Genomic DNA, 9,152 nt, shown 5'->3' with positions numbered 1-9,152 from the left:
GAAGTTTGGATGACTATTAATATGGCTGCCAGTACAACTCCTGCAGGGATGTCGCCTCAGTCATCAAAACTGTCTAATGGAAAACTGACCCTGTTGCCAATAGCAACCAATTACAGGGCAGTTTTCTTTTCTTAGACTGCTCTGGAAAAATGGAAGTTACATTGGGATTGGTTGCTTTTGGCACCCAGACTAGTTAAACCGTAAGACTCTGTTCACATCACATTGTCAGAGGTATACAACCAATGAAGGACCCGGGGCTGTCTGACCCATATTGCCAGGAACTTAGATATGTACTAACAACTGCCTGTGTACTATTAGGGTATGTTCACACGCAGTGACTGAAAAGGTCTGAAAACAGCTCCTGATTTTCAGACGTTTTTTTAAAGAGGCTCTGTCACCAGATTATTAAATCCCTATCTCCTATTGCATGTGATCGGCGCTACAATGTAGATAACAGTAACGTTTTTTGTTTTTTTTAAAAACGTTCATTTTTGGCCAAGTTATGAGCTATTTTATATTTATGCAAATGAGCTTTGAAATGGACAACTGGGCGTTTTTTTTTTTTCGTTTTGTCCAACTGGGCGCGTATTGTGTTTTTAAGGGCTGAGCATTTCATTGAATTCAGTCTTCTACTGTTTGTCTGTATGTTCATTACCCTGCACATAAACCAATCACGTTCTCCGAATATTCACAGCGCAACCAATCTGAAAGTTTACAGTGCTTGGGAATAAGTGACTGGGGCAGAAGAGGATGGAGGCGCAGCCTTATATAGTGGATCGAGCGAGTTCCCCAGCAGCATTTAAAAAAAACAGGATCCTGACCTGTCCACAGAGTTTAAGGCAGCACAGAGTATTTCATGAGCCGCGTTCTGCTCCCGTAGGTAAACGGGGTAGCAGCACTGTGAAGACCGCAGGATAGAACGTAGCAGCTAGATGAGGGGAACACACCCAGCTGCTAAGTGAGACACAGCAGGGCGCGCTTCCAACACAACCGTGCTGTTAGCTATACAGCTGACGGCTGTCAGCCGTGCAGTAGGATCTTGTGCGGGGTGGTGACTTGCCAATCATGTGAAGGTGTTATTGAGGACAGGAGTGGAGGAGAGGTAACAGACTGAGAGCTACGTAATGGTAAGAGCAGAGTTCACAGCAGCACAGAATATTTCAGGAGAGGAGTGTGCAGATATTGAGGAGTGTATGACGCTGACTGGTCACGGATTGGTCAGCGTCATACACATAAACACGGCCAGTTAAAAACACAATACACGCCCAGTTGGACATAACGAAAAAAAAACGCCCAGTTGTCCATTTGAAAGCTCATTTGCATAAATATAAAATGGTCATAACTTGGCCAAAAATGAATGTTTTTTTTTTAAAAACACGTTACTGTTATCTACATTGCAGCGCCGATCACATGCAATAGGAGATAGGGGTTTGAGAATCTGGTGACAGAGCCTCTTTAACTACTCGCGTTTTTCGCTGCATATTTTATGGCCGTTTTTGGAGCTGTTTTTCAATGGAGTCAGTGAAAAACGGCTCCAAAAAGTCCCAAGAACTGTCCTGCACTTCTTTTGACGAGCCGTCATTTTACGCGCCGTCTTTTGAGAGCGACGCATAAAATAAAGGCTCGTGGAAACAGAACACCGTAAAACCCATTGAAAGCAATGGGCAGATGTTTGTAAGCGTATAAGGGGCGTTTTTTCAGGCGTAATTTGAGGCGTAAAACGCCCTAATTAAATCTGAAAACAGTGCGTGTGAACATACCCTTAGTACAGTGGCTGATGTACTGGCATACAAATATATCACAGTACATTATAGCAAAACAATCAACATTTGTGATTTAAAAAAAATATATCAGTAAAAAAAAAACACACAAACACATTTTTTTAAAAATTGTATTAACTATAAGTCCCAAGTCACAACATAATATAGACATAGTTGGTATTCCCATAACCACAACAACTAGTATAATAAATGTATAACATAATTTATGATGATCAGTGTACTGTATAAAAAAACATAATAAATAATTGGAGTGGAATTGTTTAGGTAGATAATTTTTTTATGATGATTTAATATCATTTAAATAAACAGTACCAAATATGGCCACCTAAATAAAGTGCAACTAGTCCTGCACATAACAAAGCCTCATACAGCTATGTTGACCCAAAAAATGCTGACCACCAAAATACAAAGCAATACTATATTCTAAAGCAGTGATCTCAAGCACACGGCCCGCGGGGCACTGTAGCTCCCTCGGGAGAGCAGGCCGCAGGAGCAATGCACCGGCGCTTCTTCGTGACGTCATGAAGAAGTGCAGTCAGTTGGTGATAGGTGAGCAATGGCCACACAGCCCCCTGTAGATAGTGCGACCCTCCCTTTAGATATTGCCCCCTCCTCCCGTAGATAGCGCTACAATCACCCCGGGCCATACCTCCCAACCGTCCCAGATTCAGCGGGACAGTCTCGGATTCTGGGCGGTGTCCTACTGTCCCAGGCGGGCCGGGGGTATGTCCCGCTGTCAACTGTATCTGCGTCCTCAGGACACAGATACAGTTGAGCCCAATGCTGAAGCAAGGAACCGTTAGCTCCCTCCTTCAGCATTAGTTCAGAGCGGAGGAGCAGAGGGAGCTCCTCCGCATGCCCAGGACTCCCCGGGCACAGTGCTACTTTAAGCGCTGTGCCCGGGGAAGCCCTTGATGTCACTTTCCATATATGGACAGTGACGTCAGTGGCTACTCCTGGAGAGGAATCCCCGTTGCTGACGCTCTGGCAGGGGATTTCCGCTCCAGGAGTAACTCCTGACATCACTGTCTACATATGGACAATGACATCAAGGGTTCCATCTAGGAGCGGAATCCTTGGCCTATGCTCTGGCTGGGGATTCCACTCCTAGAGGGTGTCCCAATGGCACTATCTACAGGGGGGGGTGGCGCTATCTACAGAGGGCACTGTGGCATTATCTACAGAGTGTACTGTGGTAGTATCTACAGAGGGCACTGTGGCATTATCTACAGAGGGCACTGTGGCATTATCTACAGAGGGCACTGTGGCATTATGTACAGAGGGCACTGTGGCATTATCTACAGAGGGCACTGTGCTAGTATCTACAGGGGGCACTGTGGTAATATCTACAGAGGGCACTGGCATTATCTACAGAGTGTACTGTGGTAGTATCTACAGAGGGCACTGTTTCATTATCTACAGAGGGCACTGTGGCACTATCTACAGAGGGCACTGTGGCATTATCTACAGAGGGCACTGTGGCACTATCTACAGAGGGCACTGTGGCATTATCTACAGAGGGCAGTGTGGCATTATCTACAGGGGGCAGTGTGGCATTATCTATAAAGGGCACTGTGGCACTATCTACAGAGGGCACTGTGGCACTATCTACAGAGGGCACTGTGGCATTATCTACAGAGGGCACTGTGGCACTATCTACAGAGGGCACTGTGGTAGTATCTATAAAGGGCACTGTGGCATTATCTACAGAGGGCACTGTGGCAGTATCTACAGAAGGCACTGTGGCAATATCTATAGAGGGCACTGTGGCAATATCTATAGAGGGCACTGTGGCACTATCTATAGAGGGCACTGGCAATATCTATAGAGGGCACTGTGGCATTATCTAAGAAGGGGCTGTCCTCTTGAAATACATAAGAGAGAAGGTTCAGATATGGAAAAAACTGGATACAGGGTTTGCTGCAAGGGTGTCGCTGATTAAAATGATCTTAAAATGTTATATGTTTTGTCCGATTGGGTTGGCACTTTTGATAGTTTGTTCTCAGAGTTAGTTTAGAGGGGGAAACGTCCTAGAATAAAACTTGAACAGCTGAGGAAACCGGTTGATAGGGGTGGTTTGACAATTTCAGCAATGAGAGACTATTTTTTGGCTGCTGCAAGTTAATAAGATTATTAATACAAAAACTGATCATGGGTTAGGGCCCTAGGATATAGATTCCCATTCTGGCAGAATTATAACATGCTTGAAATTCTGGAATCTGGAATGGGGAGAAGATACAGGATTGAGATTCCCTCTTTGTATATGTTCACTATGGTATGGAAAGTAGTAGCTAAGAGACTGGAAGCAGATGGTTACTATAGTGGTACGCCTATATTTGAGGAGTACAAATATGGGAGATGATTACTTTACTAATGAGTATACATTTTGGAATCAGAAGGGGATATATAAATTAGGACAGATCCTTAAAGAAGGAGGACTAAAACTGTTCCATGAGCTAACGAGGGAATATGGACTTGAGGAGAAAGATGGATTATGGTTCTTACAGCTCAGACCTGCACTTGGTCATAAATGGAGGGAAATGACCAAGGAGTTGGAGGAGAACCCATTTGTAACGTTGATGTTGGGAATAGAGGAATGTGGTAGGAAAGGGAGACTCTCAAAGATATATAAAGAAATGGGTGATAAAAAGAGTCAAAGTATTATAATCCCTGTTCAGGTGAGATGGAAACAAGATATGGGGAAGATACGAGAGCTCCAATGGAAGAGAATACTTGGAAATATTCCTAAACTATCTCATGGACCTCAGCTTAGGGTCACACAACTCTTCTTTGTTAATAGGGCGCATTATTCACCATATAGGTCGGCTAAAATGTTTAAAGATCGGAAAGAAAACTGTCCTAAATGTGCAGGGGAAGAGGCAGACGTAATCCATATGTTGTGGTCATGTCCCCAAATAAAGAGATTCTGTAAAGGATCTGCCAGGCACAGCTTCGGGGTTAACTCCCTTAATTAATCAGTCAGCACCTGAATCTACATCCCTGAGACTGACTCCAGCTTCCACCACTCAGGCTGGCAGGCTTAGGAGTGGGAGAGCCTATCGCAGCCTGGCCAGACTCAGCTAGCTCCCGCCCTCTGTCTATTTATACCTGCATTTCCTGTTCCTCCTTGCTTGTTATTTTTCGTGTGGTTTCCTGGCCCAGCTACAGCTCCTTCTATTTTGTTCCTGCTCCATACAGACCCTGGCTTGCTGACTACTCTTCTGCTCTTTGTTTGGTACCTCGCACACTCCTGGCTTGACTCGGCTCGTTCACCACTCTGGTTGCTCACGGTGTTGCCGTGGGCAACTGCCCCTTTCCCTTGCTTGTATTCCCTTGTATGTTTGTCGTGTTTGTCGTGCACTTACTGAGTGCAGGGACCGCCGCCCAGTTGTACCCCGTCGCCTAGGGCGGGTCGTTGCAAGTAGGCAGGGAAAGAGTGGCGGGTAGATTAGGGCTCACTTGTCCGTTTCCCTACCCCCCGGTCATTACATAATAACAAGCCCATACCTAGTCTACCCTGGTCCCTGACACCACTATGGACCCCCGTGAGACCCTGGCTCAGCAAATGCAGGGCCTCTCCCTACAGGTCCAGGCCCTGGCTCAGAGGGTCAACCAGCCTGATGCTACCTTGGTAGTTCCCCTCACCGCACCTCTTGAACCCCACCTCAAGTTGCCCGACCGGTTCTCAGGGGACCGGAGGGCTTTTCTCTGCTTTCGGGAGAGTTGTAGGCTTTACTTTCGTTTAAAGCCTCATTCCTCAGGTTCTGAGAGCCAGCGGGTGGGTATAATTATGTCCCGGCTCCAGGAAGGGCCCCAAGAGTGGGCCTTCTCCTTGGCTCCTGACGCCCCTGAACTTTCCTCCGTTTATTGTTTCTTTTCTGCTCTCGGACTTATTTATGACGAGACTGACAGGACTGCCTTTGCCGAGAGTCAGCTGGTGACCTTACGTCAGGGTAAGAGACCTGTTGAGGAGTATTGCTCTGACTTTAGGAAGTGGTGCGTAGCTTCTCGGTGAATGACCCTGCCTTAAGGTGCCAGTTTAGGTTGGGTCTGTCGAATGCCCTGAAAGACCTGCTAGTTAGCTATCCCTCTTCTGACTCCCTAGACCAGGCTATGGCTTTAGCGGTACGACTTGACCGACGTCTCAGGGAACGACAACATGAACGTTTATGTGTTTTCTCCTCCGACTCCCCCATGATGCCTCCCGAAGTTCCGTTGCTTCGTTCCTCCAGGAAAGACTCAGAGATACCTATGCAACTCGGGGCCTCCGTGTCCCCCCAACAACGTAGAGAATTCCGCAGGAAGAATGGTCTCTGCTTCTACTGTGGAGATGACAAGCATCAAGTGAACAACTGTCCTAAGCGTAAGAATGCAGCCAGAGAACTTCCGCGCCTAAGTGATCATCGGGGAGGTCACTTGGGCGCACAGGTATTTCCAGTAAATAGGAAACGTACTAAGATCTTGCTTCCCTTTCAGGTCTCTTTTGGTGGTAGGTCTGCTACCGGCAGTGCCTTCGTGGATTCAGGGTCCTCTACTAATATTATGTCTGTGGAATTTGCTATGTCTCTTGCTATGCCTCTGATTGATTTGCCTAAACTTGTCCCGGTAGTGGGTATCGACTCCACTCCTCTTGCTAATGGTTATTTTACACAGCATACCCCTGTTTTTGAACTCCTTGTTGGCTCCATGCATTTGGAGCAATGCTCTGTACTGTTGATGCAGAGATTATCGTACGATTTGGTTCTAGGCCTTCCCTGGTTGCAGTTGCATAATCCCACGTTTGACTGGAATACTGGGGAGCTAACCAAATGGGGTAATGAATGTCGTACGTCATGTTTTTCTGTTAATACTATTTCTCCCCCTGAGGAGGCGAATACGCTACCCGAGTTTGTTCAGAGCTTCGCTGATGTTTTCTCTAGCGAGGCCTCCGAAGTGTTACCTCCTCATAGAGAATACGATTGCGCTATCGAATTGGTACCAGGAGCTAAGCTTCCTAAGGGTAGGATATTTAATCTTTCTTGTCCCGAACGTGAAGCCATGAGAGAGTATATCCAGGAATCCCTAGCCAAGGGTTACATTCGTCCCTCTTCTTCTCCGGTAGGTGCTGGCTTCTTCTTCGTGGGGAAGAAGGATTGTGGTCTTAGGCCATGCATTGACTACCGTAGCCTGAATAAGGTCACGGTAAGGAACCAGTATCCCCTTCCTTTGATTCCTGATCTCTTTAATCAGGTTCAGGGGGCCCAATGGTTCTCTAAATTGGATCTACGGGGGGCGTATAACCTTATTCGCATCAAAGAGGGGGATGAGTGGAAGACTGCGTTTAACACGCCCGAAGGCCATTTCGAATACCTCGTCATGCCCTTTGGGTTGTGTAATGCCCCTGCGGTCTTCCAGAATTTCATAAATGAGATTTTGAGAAATTTCCTGGGGATATTTCTTGTAGTGTACCTTGATGACATACTGGTGTTTTCCAAGGACTGGTCCTCCCACATTGAGCATGTCAGGAAGGTGCTCCAGGTCCTTCGGGAAAACAAACTGTTTGCCAAAACCGAAAAATGTGTGTTTGGGGTACAGGAGATACCATTTTTGGGTCAAATCCTCACTCCTCATGAATTCCGCATGGACCCCGCCAAGGTTCAGGCTGTGGCGGAATGGGTCCAACCTGCCTCCCTGAAGGCGTTACAGTGTTTTTTGGGGTTCGCTAATTATTACAGGAGATTTATTGCTAACTTCTCGGTCATCGCTAAGCCTCTTACGGACCTCACTCGCAAAGGTGCTGATCTCCTCCACTGGCCTCCTGAGGCTGTCCAGGCTTTTGAGGTCCTTAAGAAGTGCTTTATCTCGGCCCCGGTGCTGGTTCAGCCCAACCAAATGGAGCCATTTATCGTGGAAGTTGACGCATCTGAGGTGGGAGTGGGGGCTGTCTTGTCCCAGGGTACCAGGTCCCTCACCCATCTCCGCCCCTGTGCCTACTTCTCCAGGAAGTTTTTGCCAACTGAGAGTAACTATGATATTGGCAACCGCGAACTCTTAGCCATTAAATGGGCATTTGAAGAGTGGCGCCACTTCCTGGAGGGGGCTAGACACCAGGTAACGGTCCTTACCGACCACAAGAATCTGGTTTTCCTAGAATCTGCCCGGAGGCTAAACTCGAGACAAGCTCGATGGGCGTTATTTTTTACCAGATTCAATTTTTTGGTTACCTATAGGGCTGGGTCTAAAAATATTAAGGCTGATGCACTGTCGCGTAGCTTCATGGCCAGCCCTCCTTCGGAGGAAGATCCTGCTTGTATTTTGCCTCCAGGTATAATCATTTCCTCGATCGATTCTGATTTAGTCTCTGAAATTGCTGCTGCTCAAGGTTCAGCTCCCGGGAACCTTCCTGAGAACAAGCTGTTTGTTCCCCTGCAATTCCGGCTAAGGGTACTTAGGGAAAATCATGACTCCGCACTATCTGGTCATCCAGGCATCCTGGGTACCAAACACCTCATTACCAGAAATTATTGGTGGCCTGGGTTGCCTAAAGACGTTAAGGCCTACGTCGCCGCTTGTGAGGTTTGTGCTAGGTCCAAGACTCCCAGGTCCCGACCAGCGGGCTTACTGCGTTCGTTGCCCATTCCCCAGAGACCTTGGACACATATCTCCATGTATTTTATCACCGATTTGCCTCCATCCCAAGGCAAGTCGGTGGTGTGGGTGGTGGTAGACCGCTTCAGTAAGATGTGCCACTTTGTGCCCCTCAAGAAACTACCCAACGCCAAGACGTTGGCTACCTTGTTTGTCAAACACATCCTGCGTCTCCATGGGGTCCCTGTCAATATTGTTTCGGACAGAGGGGTACAATTTGTTTCATTGTTTTGGAGAGCCTTCTGTATGAAGTTGGGGATTGATCTGTCCTTCTCCTCTGCCTTCCATCCTGAAACCAATGGTCAAACGGAGAGGACTAATCAATCTCTAGAACAATACTTAAGGTGTTTTGTCTCTGACTGTCAATATGATTGGGTCTCATTCATTCCCCTCGCCGAATTTTCCCTTAATAACCGGGTCAGTAACTCGTCAGGGGTCTCTCCCTTTTTCTGTAATTTTGGGTTTAATCCACGGTTCTCCTCCGTTTCACCTGGTAGTTCCAACAATCCCGAGGTAGAGGTCGTTCATCGGGAACTGTGCACAGTCTGGGCCCAGGTTCAGAAGAACCTAGAGGCGTCCCAGAGCGTACAAAAAACTCAGGCTGATAGAAAACGTTCTGCTAACCCCCTGTTTATGGTCGGGGATCTGGTGTGGTTGTCGTCTAGGAACTTGCGTCTCAAGGTTCCGTCCAAGAAGTTTGCTTCCCGGTTTATTGGGCCGTATAAGGTCATTGAGGTCCTCAAT

General features: G+C 47.1%; 1 long non-coding RNA gene across 1 annotated transcript in view; it reads left to right on the top strand.

Moving 5' to 3' along the window:
* Window positions 1-9,152, top strand: part of LOC142664118 (uncharacterized) — a 73,534-nt gene that overhangs the window by 1,474 nt on the left and 62,908 nt on the right. The gene's annotated exons all lie outside the window — the stretch shown is intronic.

Source organism: Rhinoderma darwinii, chromosome 11, assembly GCF_050947455.1.
Source record: "Rhinoderma darwinii isolate aRhiDar2 chromosome 11, aRhiDar2.hap1, whole genome shotgun sequence".
Taxonomy (NCBI): Eukaryota; Metazoa; Chordata; class Amphibia; order Anura; family Rhinodermatidae; genus Rhinoderma; species Rhinoderma darwinii.
This window is presented reverse-complemented; position numbering and strand designations above follow the sequence as displayed.